The sequence below is a fragment of the Tamandua tetradactyla genome, chromosome X (assembly GCF_023851605.1).
Source record: "Tamandua tetradactyla isolate mTamTet1 chromosome X, mTamTet1.pri, whole genome shotgun sequence".
NCBI lineage: Eukaryota > Metazoa > Chordata > Mammalia > Pilosa > Myrmecophagidae > Tamandua > Tamandua tetradactyla.
In genome coordinates this window covers 122,608,059-122,619,792 of record NC_135353.1, presented here as the reverse complement: position 1 = coordinate 122,619,792, position 11,734 = coordinate 122,608,059, and positions in this window count along the sequence as shown.

Below are 11,734 nucleotides of genomic sequence, written 5' to 3'. Positions count from 1 at the left end.
GTGAAGGTTTGCCAATAAAAATATTTAAAAAAAAAGACTGAATGGGAGAGGGACCCAGAATAGAAGAGGGAGAATAGATTAGGAGCCTAGGACTTGAACTAAAGCTATGGAAGGACAGACAAAAAGGAGGAAGTAGAACAGAATTTATTTGAGGATGTAAAAATCCACGAGTCTTGCTGTTTCATGAAATGTGGGGGAAGGAGAGTCCAACTTCCCAGTTTGGAATACTTACATTTGAGGGTTATTTTGGTGTTAACACCAGAGAACGAGGATGGGGGAGGGCAGTGGAGAGGACTGGACTCTAAGGTGACAAGATCATTCTGGATATATTGAGCTTGAAATATCTGTGAGACATTCCCTTAGGTCAAATCAGAGAGTCCTCAGAGCCGGAAACATAAATTTGATAGTGAGAAACACGCATGTAGAAGTTTAAAGTCATGAGCAAGGAGGTGATTGCCCAAGGAAAGCAGGTAAAGAGAAGACAAAGGGTCAAGAGCAGAAGAAGTGTTAAAAAATAATAAGATATGGTATGTATATTCTCTTTTTTCTGTTTTCGTTTTATTTCTTTTGCTGTTGTCTTTTTATTTCTTTTTCTGAATTGATGCAAATGTTCTAAGAAATGATCATGATAATGAATATGCAACTATGTGATGATATTGAGAATTACTGATTATATATGTAGAACAGAATGATCATATGTTAATGTTTTTGTTTGTTGTTATTGTTTTCTAATTAATAAATAAATTTAAAAAATAGAAAAAATTAATAAGAGATTTCAGCAAAGTGGCTGTAACATAGGCTAAATATACCAAAATCCATTGCATTTCCAAATACTCACAATAAACATTAGAAACCATACTTGAAAAACAGACAACATCTACAATGGCAACCCAAAATACAAGGGTCCGGAATAAATTTAGGAAGAGTTGTGAAAATAATTTATAGTGATTATTGCATGCCATACACTAGTTCATGAACATTATATACATATCTAATCTTCCAAGTAGGAAATAAGCGCTATTACCCCCAGATTGCTGACGAGTACACTGTAGCACTGAGAAGTTAGGTAATTTTCCCAAGGTCAAACATCTTAGCAGAGCCAAGATTTGAACTCATGCAGTTGTGTCCAGAATCAACTCTTATGGCAAAATTATAACATATTGTCGAAAGGCAGAAAAGGAGACCAAAATAAATGGAGAGTTACACTAGAGATTCAGCCACTGGAAGAATCATCATCAGTAAGATGTCAAGTCTCACCACATTAATTAATGCACTTTCAGGCAAAATCGTTAAAAGGTTTTAAGGATCATCATGAGCTGATTTTAAAATTGATAATGGAAGTGTAATGACCTAAGACAGTCTTTAAAAGAAAAACAAGATAGGGGAAATTGCCCACAAGGTTTCAAGATTTATTATAAAGATATGGGAATCAAGGCAGCGTGATGTTGTTGAAAGAAAATGCAGACATCCCAAAGAAAGAAAAAAAGAGAGTGCTCGGAAACAGACACCTGTCTAGATCCATGAATTAACAAATAATTATGATTACTGAATTGTTAAAGAGATACTTCCCTTATTTATTGTAAAATGGCCAAAGGGAAAAGCCTGAGGTTGCTGAACTGTGACTCAGCTGCCTTAACCTTGAATAATGATTGTATAACTATAGAGGCTTTATCTTGTAATTGTAAAACCTCCTTGCTGGCGCAGTTTATAATCCCCTTATCTTTGTTTTACAAGTTTAGAGTCTTATAATCACAAAGACAGCTCCTAATGTTTATTAAGGTAGGAATCTGGGGTCAGCCTAGAACTAACCCTCCCCAATTCCTAAACTATCTTACTAGGCAAAGCTAGCATGTAATCAACCTGCCCATGCTCAATAATTAGATCAAATTTAACTTTGTCATCTCTAGCCATTGTGCACATTATCCTAGACTGACCACCTTTTGATACTGTAAAAGAGTATCAGAGTCACTGCAGTTGGGGGAAACAAATTTTTAAGCTGATAGGCCATCTGATCTCCTACTTCATGCTTAGCAATAAACTTTTTCTCTCTTTGAAACCCTGGTGTCTCAGGAATTGGTCGTTTCAACACATCAGGCAGAGAATCTCCTGCTTTTGATTAGCATCAGAGGATTTAAACTTAATGCGAAACCCAAAACTTTTTAAATTATTGAAGAAATTATAAGGGAATAGGGAAGGAAAGAATACCTTAAATTAGATACAAACACTCCAACTACATAGGAATGGATACTTTGATTCTTCTATATAGAACTTTAAGACATACGATCCACAGAGCGTTAAAAAGTTATTTGCAATGCAACCAAGAAAGGATTAATGATCAGGAAATATGTTGAGAGAAACAAGGCACTGCATAAAAACACATATGCTGACATCATTTACAGCGTGAAAAAAAAATACAAAAGGTGCAGAAAAAAAGCCATGTTGTCCTCGCTGGACGCAAAGAAGCCTGGGTGACCCTTCGCTTCTTTCCATCTTTCCCCATCCTCTCCTGGTCTACCCAGAGAGAACCACGTGCTCCCTTCGGGGCACCACTCAGCACACTCAGAGCCCCTGGTGGGCAGCTATCCTGATCCGGGCTCCACCAGGAACGGTATGACCTTGGAGAAAATTGTCGCGCATTTCCTCATTTCGAAAATGCAGAGAATTGTCTGACACCCATGAGGTTTTAAGGGGTAGAACACGTATCCGGTGCCAACTTGGTGGCTGGCACTCAGTAAGACCTGAATACCCTCTCGCATTTATTAACCATGGGAAAAGGATTAATCCATTGTCTCCAAAGCTCCTTGCGAGCCCCGCCTCTGTCGCCTCGGATACCCGGCCAGGAAGGACCCGCCCGGGCGCACCACGAGGACGTCTCTCCACCGCGCAGGGGGCGCCAGTGAGAGACGCACGCCGACTCGATGGGGCGGGGAAAGGGGGAAGAGGGGGTTGTACCTGGAAGACAGGGGCGGGGGTGGTACGTTAATGGCCATCGTAGACTCTGGAGGAGACCCTCAGAAGCCGGGAAAGAGGAAGAGCGGAGATGCTGGAGTGGGGGACGGCGAGCACTGCGCCCCTGGCGGGAAAAGATTCCAGGGTGGGGGGGCGGGGCCTTGACTGTCCCAGGTCAGACCCCTCAAGGCCCAGCACTCCGCAGTGAGACGCGACAGAAGGCGAGCACGTGACAGGGCAAAGACAGGAGGGCACCAATCTCGTGAGCGGGTTTGTTGTTCATTTACATAACCTATCCCTGCCCCACCCCCCACCCCCCTCCCCCCCCACACACCTCCCAGCAAACTAAGGCGTTCATTTTTCCAACTCTGGGGTCCCTGAGGAATCATCTAGCTATGTCTGGAACTGGCATAGTGTAAGTGTGTAAGCTCATCTCCAAGGACAAGCCCACAGCTTCTTACTGACCAATTTCAGACTGACTGGAATGCCTAGTGAGGTGCTACAAGGGGAAGAGCATTTACTGTGATGAAGCACATCTAACCTTGACTTCCATACACCTTTTATCAGGAAAAGCTGACTGTAGGATCCCCAGGTGCGTGAGGATGGTATCTGCTAGCCACCTCCCCTGCCAATCATCATGGTTTCTAAATACCATTCTTTGGCTAAATACCATGGGTCTTTGGATAAATGGCATATTCTAGGGCTGGGGCAGGAAAAGTACAAGATGAACTTAGAACATCTTGTGCTTGGAAAATAAGGAAGTACACAAAGAATGATGGGGACATACCAAAATGATACAGGAGCCAGGTTGAAAAGGCTCCCATTATGCTAAATGTTGACAACTTTAGCACCAAAATAAATAATGACAGAACTTCTGGTTTCAGCCAAGATGGAGTAGTACCATTTCTGCAAGTGCTCCCTCTTACAACTAAAAAACCCCAAATATAACAAAACAAACAAGCATAAGAAGACTCTGAAAGGTGGAAAGAAGGTGGTGGATTTCCTAGAGACCTTGGGGCTTAAGGAACAACATGGCAGTGAGTTCCCTCAGCTTACTTAAAGCCTCTCATTTATACTAGACAAGAAACTGCAGAAGCCTGCAATCTGGAACTGAGAACAGGCACACACACACACACACACACACACACACACACACACACACACACACACACACACACACACACACACACACACACACACACACACACACACACACACAAGCTACAAGAAAAGCCTGTTCTGGGAAAGGCTAATGACAAGAAACTTTTTAGGCAATATCTGCCCTACACCTGCCAAACACCAACAGAAAACCTGAACTCCACCCCATCCCCCAGGCTTTTATCAGGCAAGCAGGAAACTGATATTTCACTCCACCCTCCACCATAACGAAGCAGGTATACTGGTTCTGATGCCCTACCCAGTAGTGTTGGCAGGACTGATCAAGGAGCTGATCTGCTAACCCCCACCCTGCGGAATTAGAAAGTGCTCTGACTCCCCTGCTAGGATCATCAGGGTCTAAAGGCAAACTCAGCCTCTGCCCCCATTAGGAAGCAACAAGACTTAAGGAAGTGTTCAAAGGGCAAGGCAAGGCTAGTCTCTGCACTTCACACACCACCATCTGTCCATGTCAGCAAAATCCAGCAGGGAGCTGAGCCTCTACCCTCACTTGGCATCAGCCAGACTAAAGAAAGCAGTATGAGTGGAATCTAGTCAAGACTTCATATTCTCTGGTGCCAGTGGGACCCGGCAGAGAAATGAGCTTACAGTCACCCACATAGGTAACAAGTTGGTGCCAGTCTGTGCCCCACTTGCACTGGAAAGGAACCAGCAGGTCAAAGGAGAGGATGACTTTCCACCCCACCCATCTACAATGAGGCAGTGTAAGTGCTCCACCTTTAATGGGGTAGTGTCAGAGCAGTACTTCAGGAAGCTGAACATACACACCCTACTTACTGAAAAAGATTAAATCTCACATCATAAAGAGAAAGAGAAGATTAAATTTCATAATATCCAAAATGTCCTGGATATAATAAAAAAAAATCACTCATCATACCAAAAACCAGGAAAATCACAACTTGAATGAGAAACAAGAAACAACAGATGCCAACACTGACATGAATCATATATTGGAACTATCTGACAAGGATTTTAAAGCAGCCACCATAAAATCGCAGAGTAGAGATGATGATAAAGGATAGAATCAGTGTACTTGAGGACAGATCAATAGCATTTACCCAATATAAACAACGGAGAGAACACAGACTGAAGAAGGAAACAACAGTGTCTCAAGACTTGTGGGACAATAACGAAAGAGTTAACATTTGTGTCACCAGACTCCCAAAAGAAGAGGAGAGAGAGTGGGACGAAAGTATGTTCAAAGAAATAATCACTAGAAATTACCCAAAGTTGGTGAAAAACAAATTTACAGATTTAAGAGGCTGAATAAACCTTAAATATTTAAAGAGGACAAACACAAAGAAACCTAAGACACATCATACTTGAAATTCTGAAAACAAAACCTGAAAATTAAAAAAAAATCTTGTAAGCAGCTAGACAGAGAACACCAATTCAAATGATAGCGATGTCTCATCTGAAACCATGGAGGCCAGAAGAAAGTGATAAGATTTTTCAAGTGCTGAAATGTCAAAAGAAAAGACTGTCACTGTGAATTCTTTGTCAGGTAAAAATATCCTTCAGGAAATGAATAAAAAAATATTTGCAAAGTCCCCTTGGGGAGACAATGAGAAGGGGGAAAATTCAACTTCCCCAAGTGGAGAATTCTTGATATTCTCACAAGCAGTGGGGACAACTAAAGCAATAGGCTGAGTCCCCAATCTTGGGGTTTGTTCATATGAAACTTAACCCCACAAAGGATAGGCTAAGCCTACTTAAAATTAGGCCTAAGAGTCACTCCCAAGAGAACCTCTTTTGTTGCTCAGATGTGGCCTCTCTCTCCAGCCAACACAACAAGCAAGCTCATTGCCCTCCCCCTGTCTATATGGGACATAACTGCCAGGGGTGTGGACCTTCCTGGCAATGTGGGACAGAAATCCTAGAATAAGCTGAGACTCAGCATCAAGGGATTGAGAAAACCTTCTCGCCTGAAAGGGGAAAGAGAGAAATGAAACAAAATAAAGTGTCAATGGCTGAGAGATTCCAAACAGAGTTGAGAGGTTATCCTGGAGGTTATTCTTATGCATTACTTAGATATCACCTTTTTAGTTAAGGCATAACAGAGAGGCTGGAGAGAACTGCCTGAAAATGTAGAGCTGTGTTCCAGTAGCCATGTTTCATGAAGATGATAGTATAATGATATAGCTTTCACAGAGTGACTGTGTAATTGTGAAAACCTTGTGTCTGATACTTCTTTTATCTACCTTATGGACAGATGAGTAAAACGTATGGATTAAAAATAAATAAATAATGGGGAACAAATGTCAAAATAAATTTAGTAGATTGAAATGGTAGTTATTGATGAAATGGAGGGGTAAAGGGTATGCTACGTATGAATTTTTTTCTGTTTACTTTTTCTGAATTGATGCAAATGTTCTAAGAAGTGATCATGATGATGAATATACCACTACGGCATTAAAAAATAATGTTCATATTGTATGTTGATTGGTTTTATTAATAAAAAAATACATATTCTTCAGGAATGAAGAAGAAATAAAGACCTTCTTAGACAAAGGGAAACTAAGAGAATTTGTTTCTAGCAAACCTACACTTAAAGAACAGCTAAAGGAAGTTCTTGAACAGAAAGGAAATGCTAACAGAAAATGAGTTGAAACTTCAGAAAGTAATAAAAACATCAGAGTGGGTAAAAATTGGGATAACCATAATCAACTATTCTTACGAGTTTCTTAAATCATATTTTATAGTCGAAGCAAAAATTATGATACCATCTGATGTAGTGCTCAATAGATAAAGAGTAAATACTTAAGACGATTTTTTTTTAAGTGGGGAGGATTAAAGGAAGTAAGATTTCTATACTTCATTCAAAGTTGTTAAATATTGATACCAATATACCTGGAGCAACCACCAAGAAATTTATACAAAGAAATAAACTGAAAGTACTACAAATAAATCAAAACGGAACCCTAAAAAGTGTTCAGTTAACCCACAGGAAGGTGAGAAAAGAAATAGAGGAATTAGAAAAGAAGAAACTAATATTAAATGGGAGAATTAAATTCTAACATATAATTAATTACCTGAAATGTAAATGTTCTACATTCACCAATTAAAAGACAGGGATTGACAGAGTGGATCAAAAAGCATGATTCAACAATACAGTGTCTACAAGAAACTCACTTCAAATATGACATAGGTAAATTTAAAGTACAAGATTGCAAAACGCATACGACATAACATTTCCCATTTTAACCACTCTCAAGTATGTAATTCAGTGGTGTTAATTACATTTGCAATGTTGTGCTACCATCGCCTCCATCCATTGCCAAAATTTTTCCATCATCCCAACAGAAACTCTATACCCATTAAGTATTAAGTCCCTTTGTGTATTATTTGTTACAATTGCGTGTGAATCTAAAATTATCTCAAAATAAAGTTTAATTAAAAAAAATGTGTATGCTTAGATCATGGCCCATGGTAGTAGCTAGGGGAATGGTAAGAATAAGGTGGGGAATGAGGGACTCTTCTGGAGATAGAAGAGATAAACAAGCAATTACATGGTTGCTGAAACCTCACGGCCTGGGCTGGAATCTTGGCTCTGCCACAAGTGAATTCTATGACCCTGGCTAAATTACTTCCTTCCTCCATGCCTCAGTCTCCTCATCTGTAAAATGTGGATTAATTAATATGTGTAAATCACTTGGAGAAGTCCCTAATACACAATACATGCTGAGTCAAAGGAACATATTTTGCACCATCCCCAGGTGGGTGTGAAGTGGATTATGAACTAATCAAAAGTTAATTAAGATTCTGAAGACAATAAAGGTATAGATTTTGAGAATTACATAGTTCTGCTTTCCAGAGTGATGATAAAACATGCATCATTTTAGTAATTCACTTAAAAAAAAAAACTTACATCACTACATCTTAGGTGTCACTAAACAAAAAGGAGAAGGAAAAATGAGCTTTCTAATTTGGTGACCTAAATACTGTCTCTTATACTGTATCAAGCAATTCCAAAGTTATATATAAAAATCAAATGAATACTTAGTTCTTTTCTTTGGTTCTCAGAGGCTTTTTTCCACCCCGACTCTTTCCATGGCTTGTTTCTTTTCAGAAAATTCCCTGGACAGAATTTTGCATTTAGTCCAGCAGAGGGCCCTGTAATCTAGCCATGATCTGGCATCTGTAGAAGTCACTGCAGAAACCATCCGGAAATCAGAAATGAGAACAAGTACCCCCCGCCCCCACCCCCACCCCGGAGGTATCAGGTTCCATTTACAGCTGGTCTGGTAACAACAGATGGCGTCTGCATTCCTTTTTAGTTAGGCAGGCAGAAGAAACAGTTTCTAAGAATAACTCCTGACTGAGGAAAATATTCCCATTATGTGAATTAGCAAGCAAGTGTTTTATATTGCAGCTTTTATCCCCCTAGGATTTTTATTCTCATTTAAAAATGTTTTTGAAAGATATATCAGCATGTATTATAAATGATTAGGAAAACAATACATTAAAAGGTCTATTTATTTTTTTAAAAAGACTTAATCACAATGGTAAGTAATGGTTACCTTTGACTGAAGGGTAATTTTGCTACATTTTTTTTATTTCCCAGATTTTGCACTGTTAGCATGGGTCTTTTGTTTTGTATATTCTACTTTCAAAATAAGAAAATATAAAAATATAGAAGTTTGAAAAAAAGAAAAAAGCATAGAAGTTTGAAAAAGCAGGAGACAGGGACTCAATATATGCTTATCAAAAACATTCAAAACACTTAGAACAATTCTTAGAGTAATCTTTATTAAAATATTTCTTAGAGCAATAGAAGATAATGTAAATGAAGATGACTCATTCCATCTTTGTCTAATTGTTCATTTTTATCCTTTCAGCCCAAAATGGAAGAATTCCCATATATACAGAGGGCATAGTTTTTTTTCAATAAACAAATTTTAAAGAAAAACAAAAACAAAACTTGCAACATGAAGTGCTATTGTTTTTATTTTGATTCTAAGCAGGAGGGGGGAACATTGTCCATGAATTCCTGTTATAAAAGCAGATCTGGAGGGTGGGCCACGGTGGCTCAGCGGCAGAGTTCTTGCCTGCCATGCCAGAGACCTGGGCTTGGTTCCCGTGCCTGCCCATGTGAAAAAAGAAGTATATTTGGAATCAGAGACTCATTTACTCATTTATTTCACAAATATTTAGAGGTTCTGAAACCGCTAACTATAGCAGTTTTACGTGTAATTCTGGTTGTTACTTTAGCTTGTTTCCATTCCTTTACATGACATTGTAGTTGTCATTTTATGTTAACTGAGTGGTTTATACTTGTTCTTGTAATTGTTACCTTAGCTTATTTCCATTTCTGTACCTGTAATTGTAGTTGCTACTTTAGCTTATTTCCATACCTTTACATGAAATTATAACTATCTTATATTACTTGAGCGATTTGTAGCACTGCTCCATAACAACTCCATCTCTCCTTGTTTCAATCCCATAAAAAACCCTAAACTCTCTAGACTTGGGGAGATAGATTTGAACTTTATTTTTGCTGATTTCCTGCAATAAAACTGGTCCTTTTCTCAAAATCCTGGTGTCACAGCGTTGACCTTCTGTGCGCACTGAACAATGAGCCCTTGTTCGGTAACAGTTCCTTTTATGTAACAGGCACTTTCACACCGTGAACCACGACTACAATCCCATGAAAATGCTTGCCTTCTCCCTCTCCCCCTCTCCCTCTCTTTCATATTGCAGACATGACTCCCCGTTACTCCTAAATACTGTGGGACCATAGAGAAACTTTTTTTTTCTTTTTTATTAATTTTTAAATTTAAAATATATATATAACAACAAACACAAACATTCTTAACTTATGATCATTCTGTTCTACATATATAATCAGTAATTCACAATATCATCACATAGTTGCATACTCATTATCATGATCATTTCTTAGAACATCTGCATCAATTCAGAAAAAGAAATAAAAATACAACAGAAAAAATCATACATACCATACCCCTTACCCCTTCCTTCCATTGATCACTAGTATTTCAAACTAAATCTATTTTAACATTTGTTCACCCATTATTTATTTTTATTCCATATGTTCTACTCGTCTGTTGACAAGGCAGATAAAAGAAGCATCAGACACAAGGTTTTCACAATCACCCAGTCATATTGCAAAAGCTATATCATTATACAATCATCTTCAAGAAACAAGGCTACTGGAACACAGCTCTACATTTTCAGGCACTCCCCTCCAGCCTTAGAGAAACTATTTTTATGTTTCTCCATGGTTCAGGTTCTCTGAGCAAAATCTGAGTTAAAAGACAGACCTTAGAAGTTAAAGGATAATTAGGTGAAAGGAGAACCCATCAAGAGATTTACCTTCCCAGAAGTACATGTTTACATTTCTGAGATGAAATCCAAGGCCAGTCATTTAACTTACAAAGGCTTTTAAAGGATTAGGGAGCAAAGGTTTCTCTCCATTTCTCAGAATGGGAGGGCAGCTGTCCTACTCCTACATAAACTCCCAAATTCCTACCTTTGAATTTCCTCTCCTAGTATGATCCCTCTACATTCAGGATTGTCCATCTGACTCTCAATGCAGCACCCCAGAAGGGGGAAGAATTGGAGCAAAGGGAAAACGATGTGGTTATTCCTGTAAGTAACAATAATCTGCCTTGACACAGAAGAAATCTTATATTTAATTTAAGGTTAATATGAATAAATACAGATGTTAAAAACATCAAATATTTCCGTGTATATCTCCTACTAAAAAGGACGTTATCTTGCAAAAGCACAATACAGTTATCAAATTCAAGAAAGTTAACACTGATACAAATATTATCTAATCTACAATTCTTAATTAAATGTTGTCCATTTCTCTAATAATGTCTTTTCTTTTTCATGGTCCAGGATCCAATTCAACCTCACATATTTCACTTAATTGTTACATCCTTTTTCAATAGGGTTAGAATTAGAGTGGTGGCTTGGCTGAGCAAAGGGCAAATTCCCAGAAGCAGTCAGGCCTCAAGGAGAAGGATATCGCTGAGAACAGCAATAAGCAGCACCTGGAGCCAAAGGACCCCTACCCGAGTGAGTCATCTACAGAGAAGAGTGGAGCCAACCCACGCACCCAAATGTTTTATCTACCAACAAGCACAGTCCTGGAGAGAAGGGAGGAAAAGCCCCACACAAGGAAAGGGAAGTAAGTAAAGCTAAGTTATAAAAGCAAATGCCCCTACATTGCCAAGCTCTCTCAACCTTCTCACCTCTGGTTTTGTGGGCGTGCCCACATGTCCTCTCACATATGTTCTCAATAAATTTTCTGCCTGCTTACTCTATGCTGTGCCATGCCCTTGAATTCTTTCTCATGGTATGGCCAAGAACCTAGGAAGCCAAAACCAGCAACAATTCCAGTCACTTTTAATCTGGAACAGTAGATTTGATGGAATATTAGCTTTGATCACTTAGTTAAGGTGATGTCAGCCAGGTTTCTCCATTTTTCTCTTTATAATTAACAAGTATATTGCAGAGAAATACTTTGAGGATGAACAAGACATTTTGTAGACTCAAACGTCCCCCTTCCATGTAGCATTCATAGGTTATTTTGCCTGAATTAAGAATGGTGGATGGCGGGCCGCGGTGGCTCAGCGGG